The following is a 15,359-nucleotide window of genomic DNA, read 5'->3' on the forward strand; positions in this document are numbered from 1 at the left end:
CCCAAGTCCATTACTACTAATAAATAAGGGATATTAAAAAATTATCATAATAAACATAGTCCTTTCATATGTACTTAACTAACACATGTGAAGTTGTGATACTAAAATCTCATCTAGATGGTTGACTTTGCTTAATTATATGATATATATGTATAATGTATATATATATATATTTATTGTCATTGTGCACACATGAAGGCTTTTCCAATTTGAAAATGATAAAAAATTGATTCCAACGATCCTTGCTGTTTTGAATTCTTACTAATTTTTATGTTACTGACGGTAATAAAAAAAATAAACAATAAATAAAAAAACAAAACAGTTTGAGCGGTTTAAACTGCCAAAACCATGGTTTTAGAATGTTCAGTTTTCTATTAAATTTTACTGGTAGGTCGGTTTTTGGATTGATATTGTGTACACTGAAAATAAAATTTTAGATTTTTAAAGTATAGAAAACAAATTGTTGATCACCCCTAGTCCGATTGACTTATTAATGAATATTTTATTTATCTTTTAAAAAAATGAAAAAGAAACAGATGATTCTTGTCAAAAAAAGCTATCGAAATTTGACAAATCATTAGAAGCAACTATTGCTATATGCTAACATTGTTAATGCTACTAATTTTCTTGTTGTCGATGGTAGGGCCAAGTACATCAATGTTGATTGATTTTGGTTGATGTCCAAGGCTTTGTGGCAATGTTCCTTGAACTTTGTTCTTCATTTCTTTTCCTTTTCCCCGTAGCATAAAATATAATCCAAATGCAATTAGCACCAAACCTAATACACTTTCATGTTTATCTAATAGTCAATTATGATGAAATAAATTTTGGAGAGAAAGTGTAATTGTAATAAATTAGTACAAGTTGTTTATATTTTTTTGGACCTTGTGTTTCATTTCATTACCTGTATGTACTTTATATTTTGACAAATTATATTTTGGACTATGTATTTTGCAAAATAGTTCAAATAGATCTCTAAACCCAATTTTGATGAAGAAAAAATTGAATATGACAACACAGTTATTCAGCTGAATTATTGTACTTTTGTTGTGAATTATAAATTTGATGAATTATTTGTGATTTTAGTTCAAAAAACTTTGACCAAAATCAACTTTCGGAATGTATTTGAATGAATTTACAAAACACGAGGTCCAAACAGATAATGAGACAAGACACAATGTTCAAAAAAATATAAACCCTAAATTAAATCGATATATAAAACTTTAATATAAGAATCGCTTTAACTCATAAAGTTACCTATTAAAATATTTTCTTCAATTCCCTAATATTTTAATGATAATGACATAAATTGTTCTTGAATTGCATTAAGTGGTATATTAGTACATAGTAAGCTATTTAATTATTTACATATTTTTTTGATAAAGATAGATGAATTTAATCAATTTTCTAAAATATAAAATATTCTATATATATATTTAAATTTTATTGTATATCTAGACTTAGTCATGGTTATCCAAAATTCATTTTTCTTATCCACACTTCATTTTTTTCTTAATCGACACACCATCACATTAGTGTCCTATGCAGCTTTTGATCATCAAAGTTCTATGCTCCATGCGATCATGAGTTAAAATTGCCCCATTTTCCAAGAATCCCCACCAAATCTTAACACTAGTGTTGTCATGCCAACAACCCAACATCCTTATCTTTATTCTGTCATTATCCGTAAGGAAAAAAAAAAGGGTGTCTTTTAACTGAGATATTTTAAGGCATATTGCTTTTAGTGAGACTCACTATTAATTATTAAAAGATCTTTCTAAATTTGTGTTATTCTTCATGAACTCCGTCAACATATTAAAATCGAATATTTATTTGCTCTAAAATAGATTTGGGGTGAATGTTAAATTATCACCTGAAGTAAACTAAATGAGAAAAATGAAAATATGACATTTGTTAGAATCTAACATGTACAAAGAAGCACTTTCCCGAAGGTGTATACATAAAACTTATTTTTCATAGATTGGTAAGTGTTCATCAAGGAGGCTCTCTATTGCATGTGTAGGGAGAGTGTCAATCATGGATTGCGCACGAATATTGGCCAAATCAGTGCATTACATAATGGGCTTCATTAGCAACCTAGTATTTTTTTTATAATCTCAAAAAGACGCAAATAATGTTCCAGAATAGCGTATGTAACAGGCGAACGATTTTTGGCCTTTCTAACAACCACTTGATGGTTTGTAACATCCTCATAAAATGCCTGTAACATCCATGGTTAATGCATGGAACTCCCAAAATAATTTTGAGTTTTATTCATTAAAAACTTGAATGTCTTGTTCCCTTGAAGCCTATAAAAGTTGTGCTTCTTCACCTTACTTTACACCGTTGAAAGCACAACCTCAAACAAGAACAAAAACACACAACAAACCAGAAAACAATTGATCAAATATCAATTATCAAGCATAAACATAAATTGGTTTTAATCAAGGAATCAACACCAAAACAGAATGAAAAACATAAAGAACACAATGAACATACGTGGTTTAAGTAAGTGTTGGCTAGACACCACTCTACTCTACGGCCAAACCAGCAACAAGGGCTATGTAATCTCTTTATTAACTTGAGTTCTCAATTCTGTACATCAATGGAGTCCTGCTCCAAGAATCATCTCTCAACAGTGGTACATAAGTTCTTGCTAGGCTTCTCTCTCTTTAGTTAGTCTCTCTCTTACAATTAGTATGGAATAGTATGTATTAAATGAATGGAAATTTGAGACTTGTATACATAGGGTGAACAACTAGTGTAGCTCCCTGAACCCGAGTGCCAACTGTCATAACAGAAATTTGAAAAATTCCATTATGATGTCCAATAATAGCCGTTATTGTCCTTTGAGCATTTGAGCAATTCTAACATACACACTTCAAAAATCCAATTTTTTTTTAATTCCTCTTTTCCCTTAGTGCTCCATGGTAGTTAGGATTGATAGTTATTGGTTAATTAAGTCTCTTTTCGAGATCAATGTTTTTGTTGGCTTAGCTCTCCTAGTCCCTATTATTCGTAACCTAGGTAATAGAATTTATGTACACTTAGTTCGTCAGAAACATCAACAAAGCTTCTTAGTTACTATTCATACTGACCATTTATCCTCGGAGATAGATACCTTAGCATTCCTCAAACACTAAGTGAGGAGACGAAACTACTTTAAATAGATTGTGTGATACACAAGATTGAGTTTGGCTATATCTCCAATTTTTGTTAGCTTACACTACAAGAATTAATGCCATTTGCGGCGTAAGTATTAGTGACGGACTCAGTCTACCGGTATTGTATAAGCTATTAGCGGCGGACTAGGGTCTCCATCGCTAATAATGTGCGGTTACTTTAAAAAATATAATAATATATATTAGCGGCAGACACCAGATGAAATGCCTGGGAAACTGAGGGATTTTTTTTAAGTTTTATTAGCGGCGGATAATCACTTTTAATAGAGGCGGACTATCCGCCACTAATACTATTATTAGCGGCGGGAGAATACTAATAGCAGCGGGTTCCGCCGCTAATACTTATGCATATGTTAAAAAAATTGCACAGCCCCTTGTCCGCGTCTCTTCTCTTCTCTTCTCCGACCGCGTCTCTTCTCTTTCTAAAAGAAATTTACAGTTCTAAAAAAATAGGTATGTTTACATGTTCTTGTCTGCGTCTCTTCATCTTTCTTTCATTTCGATTTTTATTTTTTTTTATTTTTTTTGCTTTTGGGTGGTGCAGTGGTACGGGTGCCCTATATGTGACCACAACACTCCTCCACTCCTCCGCAAAATCTCGTACGGGTGCCCTATACACGGCCACAACTCCTCCCAATAACAAAGTAAGTAAATTTATTTTATTTTTTCCAATTATTTTCTTTGGTTTTTGGATGGTATAGTGGTATAGTGTTGATGTGCAAAAAAAGTTATATATTTGTAATTTTTCCAATTGTTTATACTGATGATGATTTGTACTATTTTTATTTATTTATTAATATGATATATTTATTTGGAAAGTTGTAGAAGATGTGAATCATCGATAATTTTGGGACATTAAGGACAATTCTAATGAGGTTAATGATGCTATTGATGTTGTACATAAAACAAGCTCATCAAATTTTGTGTTGACTGTGGACCTCAGAGAGTTGATTATGCAATCTGATCGACCTGCTGCATATGTTGGGGCATATGAAGTGGGCGACGAAGAATGTGATATGCCAGAACATGAGGAAGTCGCAAATGCAGAGGATAAATTGCTAGTTGAGCTTTGTGAAGATCAAAATGTGTCTCCGATTACTAATGGAAATGAAAGTGATTACTCTATTTAGTTTTTCTATTTGTGTAACATAACTATATATTGAAATATAATAAAGTTTTTTGTAATTATTATTAATACGAATTGAATGTGATATTAACTAGTATACCTCTAATTTAATTTGATGCTAATTACTAACTAATAATTTATAAATTGAAGTATAATGTCAGCTTATATAACAACCTATCACGGCGGAGGTGGTGGTGGTCGAGACCCGCTAAATCCTTCTAGGGTACCGTCATCTTGCGAGTCAGGTTAAATATTTCATATCAAAATTATTTTTGGAAATCATATTGTTAGATAAATATAAAAACAATACTAATATTGGTTATTGTTAATAAATTTTAAAGCCCCGCCGACGAGAAAAAAAGGTCGTGGCCTTGCTAGTAATAATGTTCTTGAAGAACGAAGGAAAAAAGCCGGTAAACCATTGGATCTAGAGCTTGATCCTGTGACAAACAAAGTGGTTGGGCAGGAGGACCAAGATTTTATTTGCATATTGGGCACTCAAGTTACAATTTTGTGTCCGGGACATTACTTGGATTTTGCTGATTTACTTCAACAGTTTAAGGATCAAGTGCTTGATCGTATGAGGGTAAAAAAATTACAAATCTTATACTTTACATTATTTATTTCTATTATTTACATAGTCATATAATTTTTTTTCTTAATGAAGTATTACTATAATATAGACGGTCATCCAAAATGTGAGTCAGTTCTGGCAATTGTTTATAAGGAGATGGGCGAAATATATCGCTAGAGAAAGAACATCAGACATAAACACTTCAAAAATCATTACACTGGACGAGAAGATTGGGAGAATTTCCTCTCTAAGCCACCTGACCATTGCACTAAGGAGACATGGAAAAATATTTGTGAGTTGTTTTTGAGCAAAAGATTTTTGGCTCGTTCCGCTAAAAACCAAGCAAACAGAAAACAAATGAAGTATGTAACAACACAAGGCACAAAATCGTTGGCAGCTAAGCGTCACGAATATGTAAGTCAAAATGTTAATTTAATTTTATAAAATAACACACATTCTAAAAAATTTTGTTTACATTTGTATAGGAGAACCCAGATGCGCATGTTGTTGAGACTTGGAGAGATGTTCATATGAAAAAATTGACAAAAACTTTTGTCAACGAGGCCGCTCAACAAGATTATGTAAGTGAATAGTATTGTTTTCTTGTTTCTAATGTTTCCAATGTTTCTAAATTTTGTTTATAATATTATCTTTATACAAGAAAAAATGGTGGCAGAGCTTCAGAGGTCACAACTTGATAGGCAGACTCAACATTAGAGTGAGGGGTCTCTTAATGTATCTGGCATTGATTCGTCCTCGGTCGATCCATACGAAATACTAAGTAATGTACTCAGGGAGAGATTTTACTACCAAAGAGGACTGGGTTATAGGGTGAAAGGGAAAGCGAGAAAGACAACCTCCAGCTCTACAGATCAAAGTCAGTCCCGAGCACATACTGCTCCTACGCCTAATGAAGATATGACTACTATGGCTCTGATGATGAAGGCAATGCGTGAGATGATTCAGATGGTGGTACCTCAGCAGCCCAGTAATCTGTATGACCCACGGTTTGACAGTTTTCTACAGAGGTATTTGCCATCACAATCTAAAGGTGGTACGTATTCTCAGAGTAACACTGCCCATTCTGACCTTCATACACCACCACAGCAGTAGTATCATCCTCCTCCTTAGTATTTGCCACATGTTTCATTGCAACAACCTCCACAGTATCAAAATCAATACATGTTTGGACGCTCTTCCCAGTCTCCTCCACTATATTTTAACTTTACCGATTTTCAAGGAGGATTGATGCAGCATCCGCTACCTAATGTTAGGTATGGGGAGGTTGGAGGTTCGTCACAGCTGCAATATTTTTCATCCACCCCGATACATCCACATCCTCAGGATCAGTTTGGAGACCTCACGCTTGGACGATCTTCACAGCAGCCTTATATTCCTTCACCGCCACAGACACAACCGCCGCCCTCACCGTCACTGTCACCGCCACAGCTAGAGCAAAATGTTGAAGATGAGGATAATTACAATATTAACCTTAACGATTTTATTTAGTTAATAGTTTATGTATTTTGATTAAATTAACAATGTATTTATTTTTAATGATAATAGTGATATTAGCTAGTTTGATAAATATTAAAACTATAAATTAATTTTAATGTTAGTTATGTTTAAATTAATTAATTGGTTATTTTGTTAAAATTTATTATGAATTATTTTAAAAAATATTTAAATTTAATAAATATTAATTTATTTAACATTAATTATTAAAATGTATCATAAAAACATTATTAGCGGCGAACCTCGCGACAAATAATATCGCCTCTAACACAGGTATTAGCGGCGGGTTCCACCGCTAGTCTCTGTCGGTAATAATGTAGCATTAGCGGCGGGTGTGTCAGTCCACTGCTAATTCTCCTTATTAGCGACTAATAATTGGCGGCAGAGCATTAGTGGTGGAGCCCCGCTGCTATTGCAAATTAGCGGCGGACCCTAATCTTATTAGCGGCAGACCTGCCCGCCGCCAATATCCCTAATTCTTGTAGTGTTATAATTTATATATATGTTTGTTTTATGCTTTATATGTATGTTAGAATTGTTGTTGCATCTATTTTTTTTTTAATTAATAGTTTTATTTCCATCATTCAAGTGAGCATGTCAACTTGCATAGGGACAAAACACCCTTCCCCACTCAACTCGTAGAGCCTTTACTACGAATTAAGCATCCAAGGGTCGAGCCTCGGGGCATAGTGTTACATCCATATGCAAGTAGATGCGATCACGATGCAAGAGGCATGCAAACAAGTCCTTTTTTCGAATAAGTGGCTGCTTGGCAAGAGCTGTGTGCCAAGCACCCAACCAAAAGAAGCTTAATGACCTGCTACTTGTTGGGCAAGGAAGCAGCTAGGTGCCGTGGTGCTTTGGAGTGTTGAGATTGTTGGGAATTGTGCACTAAAAGCATATGTAGTAGACATTGTTTTATGAAATAAATAAATAAATTGAATTTGTTATGCATATATTTTATGGACTATATTATTTTGTGACAATACTATGAAAATATCAGAACAATTCCTAAGTTCATATATGTGATCTCAAAAACGTATTGGTACGGAAAGATTGTGTTTGAAATAAATGAACTAGAATAGTTCGCAGTAAAATAAAGTTATGCAATCTTTACATTAATTACTGCAAGCACGGTTCACTAGTATTATGAATACATGTGATCTAGATCCGGATCACTAGTGTGGTAGGACACTTTAGTGGAGGTGCTTTATATATTAGAGAATATATAGAACTGGACTAGACATGTTTATTAATACTTAGTTAAATACCGTTTCGAAGTATTAATTAAATATATCAATTGATGATCATATACAAATAGATCTTAATCCTAAAGTTACTATGAACTCCTTTTTATGTTATATAAGTACTTTGATTCACTCGATAGGGTCTGTCAGAATGATCAGGCTAGAAACTTTTATTTTGTGAACTCATTAATGTAGATGGCTGGGGACATAGTATACAGATATGGAATCTATGCCTTCTCGCAAGAGATTGAATAATGATTCTCTTAAGGGTTGACTTTTGGGACTGAAAGGTTATTGAGCTCAAATTCATAATTTAGTTATGAATTAACCTTCACTAGTAAAGTCAATGGTACTTAAGGAAACAAGAGATAATTAAAAGGGTAAAACGGTAATTTTATTCTCGATTAATTATGAACCATTATCAGAGGGTCAATTTGTATGCAATGATTATATCAATGGACACTTTATAATTATAAAGTACTCAGTAAATGAAATGTCTATAATTACAAGAGTGCAGTCTCATATTTATAGTGGAATAAATCATGAGATTAATAAATTAAGATTATTTAATTAATAATCTCAAATTTATTGGAGCTTGGAATAATAGGTCCATAGGTCCCCACATCGGCTCTATCAACACTATTCAAGGTAAGAGATGATATGAAGGGAAAAATAGTTGAAAGACGTATTTAAGAAGAAATTTGTTCTTCGAGCCAAATATGCAATTATATGATAATAGTGATTAATTAATTAATTACAAATTAGCTGTAATCAACAAAATTAATTAATATTTAATTATTGTATAATTTTTTAAATTAAATTAAATAAATAATTAATTATAATTTTTAAAATTATAATAAATTAAATATTTATTTTCAAAAATATTGGATTTAATTAATTGGTAGAATTAATTAATTATCTTTATTTGAGTGGGAGATAATAATCTGAAAATTTCAAATTGGATTTGAATTTAGAAGATTAATATTTATTCAAATAATTAATTATATTTGATAATTAGTTAAAAAGATATTTAATTGAAATTTGAATTCAAATTTGAATTAGTTATCAGGTTGTTAGATTTTTATATGACAAAGTAGTTTGAATAAATAATTAAATAAAAATAGAAAAATGAAATATCCCTAAAATAGGGGTGGTACACGTGCACACACAGTCCATGGACTGTGTGTGGCGTGAACTGCTATTTTTTCAGGGATAGGATTTTAATTTTTATTTAATTAATTAATTAATTAATGGATAATTCAAAAAAATAGTTTTTGGGTATTTTCATTAAAAAAATAATTAATTAATAAATTGTAAGTTGGTTAAAAATTTATTTTTTAAATTTGAATATTTTCTTTTAAGTATGACTAATCCGAAAATATACAGATAACTCAAACAACTAAGTCTAATTCGCTCTGTGAAAAATAGAATGATACTTTTCTCTCGCTGAAAATTAAAGAACCAACTCTCAGGCCTATTCTCCTGATCTCATGTGTTGAGTACATCAAGAAGAATTACAAATAAACTATCATTCATTCTCTAAGTGCCCACACACTTCTTGAGGTGTAGAGAACGCTCTGGAAGATATTGGTGTGAGTACCTGGGAGCAGCTTGGATAGGAAGTTTGTTCTTGTTACGAAAAGATAACAATCATACTTGATAGGCTTCAAGATATATGATTTCTATTCTTAACTTGCTTATGATTAATGTATGTATATTAATGGATCCACGTATTTAAAGGTAATTTAAATATGTTACAATTTTTTTTGTACACTGGGCCAACCCCACCACCATTCCGCTGCGTATTAGGAAACTCGTTCCTAACAATTGGTACCAGAGCGGTCATTAATCTCTGCATACATTAATTACTATGTGGGCATAATATGCATTCTTATGTTATTGTAATATATGTTAATGGATGGATGTTGTATGATTATTGTTTATTCTTAAGGGTCGTTAATTATATGATGTTTTGGGTTTAGGAATTGTTCTTAAAGTTCTAGATGAAAAATTTAAGCCATTTTGGGGCATAGGAATTTTTTGTAATTTAAGTTTTTGCGTTAAATTATTTGAAAAAATTCAGTAAGGTTCGAGCCCCGAAGCCCGAGCCTCGCCCGGCCACACGCCCGCGCCCCTGCGCATCTCGCTAGTGCACCCAGCAGTTACCCGTGCGCCCCAGTTGCACCTCCAAGCTGCTGTTGTGCTCCATGTCGAGCCACCATATGTAGCCGCCCTAGGGTTTCTGAACCATAGGGCTTGCATCTAAAATTTATCCATTTAAATTATGGGCTTAATTAATTTTTGCCCATAATTAAAATTATTTTATTTTGAATTAACTGTATGAGCCCAAATTCAAAACTGGGCCTAATAACTTATCGGGCATTAAAGCCCAAGTTAATTATTCTTAAAATTTGTTTAAGATAATTAAAAGTTATTTTCATTCAAAATTAAATGGATAAGTGACTTAATGGATCAAGACTACTTGTGAAGGCCCAAAGTTAAATATAAAGATCTCTTTAGGTCTTATTTAGTTTCTTACATTTTTATGTATAATTTTGCAAGTGTTGTAATTTTTCTAGAAATACTCAAAACACCCGACCCGCATTTATTTATTTATTTAAATATTTGAATGTGATTAAATTGTTTAATACTTTATCATGCATTTTTGACATGCCATACATATAACCCACACAATATTTAAAATTGTGCATGCATCTCATATGAGTAGAAACATGCCTTAGGATTGTCATATGTGATTATATGCTGAACCATATAATAATAAATCTAGTTTTTAACTAGTTCAAGAGCGGAAATAGATTTTAAAAGTTGTTTAATTTCTAGTATTTAATAAAATTGTTTTATTAAATTATAAATGATATTATTAGTAATTATAGCAAATTAAATTAAATTAATTAGGGCATAGTTCTATAATATTAATTTTGCTTAATTTGATTAGTAATTATTAGAATATCATTTGGTAAAAATAGATCACTTTATTTTTACAACCAATTAAAAAGCATAGGATGTTTTGAGAAAATACATTTTAAAATAATGAGTGGGAGAGGGAGTTATGGCAATAAGTCCCATGGTCTCCATTATTAGTTAGAACCGAGGTAGCATGGAGAGGGCCTCGTGGCACCATTGCTTGTGTCCCCCTAAGGAAGGCTTCCGACTGTGTTATTCTCAATGCAAACTTCTTTTTCAAGAATAGAATTTAATGATGTATTGCAAGTTTGACTGACTCTAAGGCACACTCTTGAGTTAAGTCATTGATCTAAAATAATGGGTTACACTCACAATGTACATTAGGCTTTCGAGTGGACTAGTGTATTCTTGACCAAACAATCGGTTGTTTATAAGTCAAAAGAGAAATATTGATTTAAGTTTTCACTTATAAATTTGAGAACTTGTCTCAAAATTAATTTGGAATTAGTCTGACCTACCCTAAGGCTGGTCCATTAATGTTCAAATTAATTAATCGTTGAATTAGTAATTATTTTTTATGTGTTATTTAATTTTTACATTCATGCATCACATTTACTATTCCAAAAATGACTGATATTTAGTATATGCATAAATTTATTTTGTTTATTTATTTATTTTTAGCAATTATGTCTAGCTCAAATCCTGTATCTTCTTTACTTGCTAATGAAAAGTTGATTGGTGAAAACTACATGAAATGGATATCAAACTTGAACATTGTATTGATATGTGAGAACCACAAATTTGTCTTGACTGAGGAATGTCTTGAAGTCCCTCCCGCTACTGCTGCCAAAACTGCAAGGGAAAAGTTTGATAATTGGATCTTATCAAACAACAAAGAAAAGTGTTATATGCTTGCGAGTATGAGCAATGTGCTCAGAAAGAGGTTTGAGAACACTGAAAATGATTATGAGATTTGGGATACCCTTCAAGATATGTTTGGACAGCAGTTAGACCAGTGTAGGCATGAGGCCACCAGATCCTACATGACCAAGAAAATGAAGAAAGGAGTTTTTGTGAGAGAACATGTATTAGACATGATCAATATAATGCATGATGCCATTATCCATGGGGAAATCATGAAAGGGCTCAAGTAAGCATTATACTTGAATCGTTTTCCCCAGCTTTTAAAGGTTTCACAACAAATTATGCCATGAACAAATTATCATATAACATGACACAACTGTTGAATGAGTTGCAAACTTATGAATCTCTTAACAAAGGTTCTGAGAAAGAGGGAGAAGCAAATGTTGCTGATTCTAACCCATCCTCTTCAAAGGTTAAAACCAAAAAGAGGAAAAATGGAAATGGCAAGGACAAGGAGAAAGATAAGAATACAAAGAAGCCTAAAAATTCATCCAAAGGCAAAGAGAACAAGAACACTAAAAACTCCAAAAAGAAGACCCCAAACGGGACTTGCTTTCACTGTGGAGAAGATGGTCACTGGAAGAGAAACTGTCCAAAGTATCTCGCTGAACTCAAAGAGAAAAAGAAAGGTAAATTTGATTTACTTGTGCTAGAAGCTTGTTTAGTGGAAGACAATTTCTCATCCTGGATAGTAGATTCAGGAGCCACTAACCATGCTTGTTTTCTCTACAGATTCTTAGTTCGACAAGAAAGCTTGCTGATGGAGAGGTGACTATGAGGGTAGGCAGTGGTTAGATTGTCTCTGCAGCAGCAGTTGGAATAGCCCATTTAGAATTTGAGAAGAATAAATTTCTTGTTTTAGAAAATGTTTATTATATTCCTGGATTTTCTAGAAACTTAATTTCTGTTCCTATGTTGCATGAACAAAATTTTAAAATTTCTTTTAATTATAATTCAATTGTTATTTCAAGATATGGTTTTAAGATATTTTTTGCAAAATCTATCAATGGGCTTTATAAACTACAAGTTAAAGAGAAATTTGTTTATAATTATGAATTATTTAAAACAGCTAATCCTAGATCTATTAAACAACAAAAGACTGATTCCGATAGTGAAACATATCTGTGGCACTTGAGATTGGGCCATATTGGTCTAGACATAATAAATAGGCTTGTAAAGGATGTTCCTTTAAGAGAACTATCTATTGGATATCCCCCTGTTTGCGAATCCTGTCTAGAAGGCAAAATGACCAAGAGACCTTTCTCTGCTAAAGTTTCAAGAGCCATAGAACCACTTTAGCTAGTACATACGGATGTTTGCGGTCCACTTAATGTACAAGCAAGAGGAGGTTATGAATACTCCGTCACTTTCATTGACGATTATTCAAGATATGGTTACCTATACTTAATGCAAAGAAAATCTGAAACTTTTGGAAAGTTCAAAGAATTTCAAGCAGAGGTTGAAAAGCAATTAGGTAAATCACTAAAAGCTCTTCGATCTGATCGAGGAGGAGAGTACTCAGATTTTGAATTTGAGGACCATCTACGTGAGCATGGCATTCAATCCCAACTCACAGCACCTGGAACGTGACAACAAAATGGTGTTTTAGAAAGACGGAACAGAACGTTGTTAGATATGGTTAGATCAATGATGAGTTTCTCATCATTACCATAATCATTCTGGGGCTATGCGATTCAATGTGCTCTATACATATTGAATATTGTTCCATCTAAGTCTATCCAAAAGACACCCATAGAATTATGGAATGGTTATAAACCTAGTTTACACCATTTTCGAATTTAGGGGTGTCTTGCACACGTGCTTAAAGGAAAGACCAGAAAGTTGGATTCACGCTCTGAAGTGTGCATGTTTGTGGGATATTCCAAAGACACTAGAGGTGGAATTTTCTATAGTCCAAAATAAAACAAAACACTTGTATCGACAAATGCAACTTTTCTTGAACAGGACTATGTTAATAACCACAAACCTCGCAGTAAGGTTGTTCTCGAGGAGATGGTCTCGAATGAATTTGCAAAGTCACCAGCAACAACCAGTGAAAAACGGCAAGAGGAAACTGCTAGTTCTAGTCAGAATAATAGAGAACCTCGTCGTAGTGGGAGGGTTAATAAGCAACCCAAACGCTGTGAAACGAAGTTCAAATGCTTGTGTTTGACACAAACAAAGATGATCCATTGACATTTAAAGAATGCAATGAATGATTCTCACAAGGACAAATGGCAAGAAGCCATGAACCAAGAAATGGAATCGATGATTCCAATTCTGTCTGGGTTCTTGAAGATCCACCTGAGAATATCAAACCCATTGGTTGCAAGTGGATATTCAAGAAGAAAAGAGGAGCGGATGGGAAAGTAGAGACTTTCAAAGCAAGGCTTGTAGCCAAAGGTTACACACAGAAAGAAGAGGTTGACTATGAAGAAACCTTTTCTCCTGTAGCCATGCTATAATCCATTCGTATACTCTTGTCCATAGCTGCGTGCATGGATTATGAGATTTGGCAAATGGATGTCAAAACAACTTTTCTGAAGGGTTCGAATTAAAAGGTCAAGGGCAAAAGGTTTGCAAGCTATTCTTAGGTCCATTTATGGACTCAAACAAGCTTCTAGATCTTGGAATCTTAGATTTGATGACACAATTAAAATGTTTGGTTTTGAACAAAACGTTGACAAACCTTGTGTCTATAAACGGATCAAACATTGTATAGTAGTATTCCTCATTCTTTACGTTGATGATATATTACTGATTGGGAATGACGTAACATAATTATCAAAGGTAAAGAACTGGTTAGATGAACAATTCCAAATGAAAGATTTGGGAGAAGCCAAGTATGTTTTGGGCATTAAGATTCTTAGAGATAGATAGAACAAAACTTTGGCACTATCTCAAGCAACTTATATTGATAAGGTGCTAGAACGCTTTAATATGCAAAACTCCAAAAAAGGTGATATTCCAACCCATTCTAGAGTATTCCTTTCCAAGGAGCAGTGTCCCAAAACATCCCAGGAAGAGGAAGACATGAGACAATATCCCTATGCCTCAGCGGTAGGCAGTCTGATGTACGCCATGCTGTGTACAAGACTTGATATTTGTTATGCAGTAGGGATAGTCAACTGTTATCAATCCAATCCTGGACTGAGTCATTGGATTGTAGTGAAGAATATTCTCAAGTATCGTAGAAATACTAGAGATTATATGCTTGCATATTCAGGTGGAGACTTGAACCCCACTGGTTACACTGATTCTGATTTTCAATAAGACAAAGATAGTTAGAAATTGACTTCTGGACCAGTGTTTACTTTTGGAGGAGGAGCGGTAGTCTAGCAAAGTATTAAACAAACTAGCATTGCAGATTCCACCATGGAAGTCGAGTATATAGCGGCTTGTGAAGTAGCTAAGGAGGTTGTGTGGCTCAAAAAGTTCTATTCCGATCTGGAAGTTGTACCAGATGTGGATAAGCCACTAGTCCTATACTGTGACAATAATGGGGTAGTAGCTAAATCAAATGAACCATGGAGTTACAAGAGGGGAAAGCACATCGAGAGGAAGTATCATTTGCTTAGAGAGATAGTTCATCGAGGAGATGTTGCAGTTATGAAGATAGCTTCAGAGCATAATCTTGCATATCCTTTCATAAAGACATCATCCATAACATCTTTTAAAGAGCATGTAAGAAACATGGGAATGAGAGAGAAGCCTCATTTTCTTTAGGGCAAGTGAGAGATTGTTGGGAATTGTGTCCTGAAAGCATTTGTAGTAGACATTGTTTTATGAAATAAATAAATAAATTGAATTTGTTATGCATATATTTTATGGACTATATTATTCTGTGATAATATTATGTAAATAAC

Source organism: Humulus lupulus, chromosome 6 (genome assembly GCF_963169125.1).
Source record: "Humulus lupulus chromosome 6, drHumLupu1.1, whole genome shotgun sequence".
NCBI lineage: Eukaryota > Viridiplantae > Streptophyta > Magnoliopsida > Rosales > Cannabaceae > Humulus > Humulus lupulus.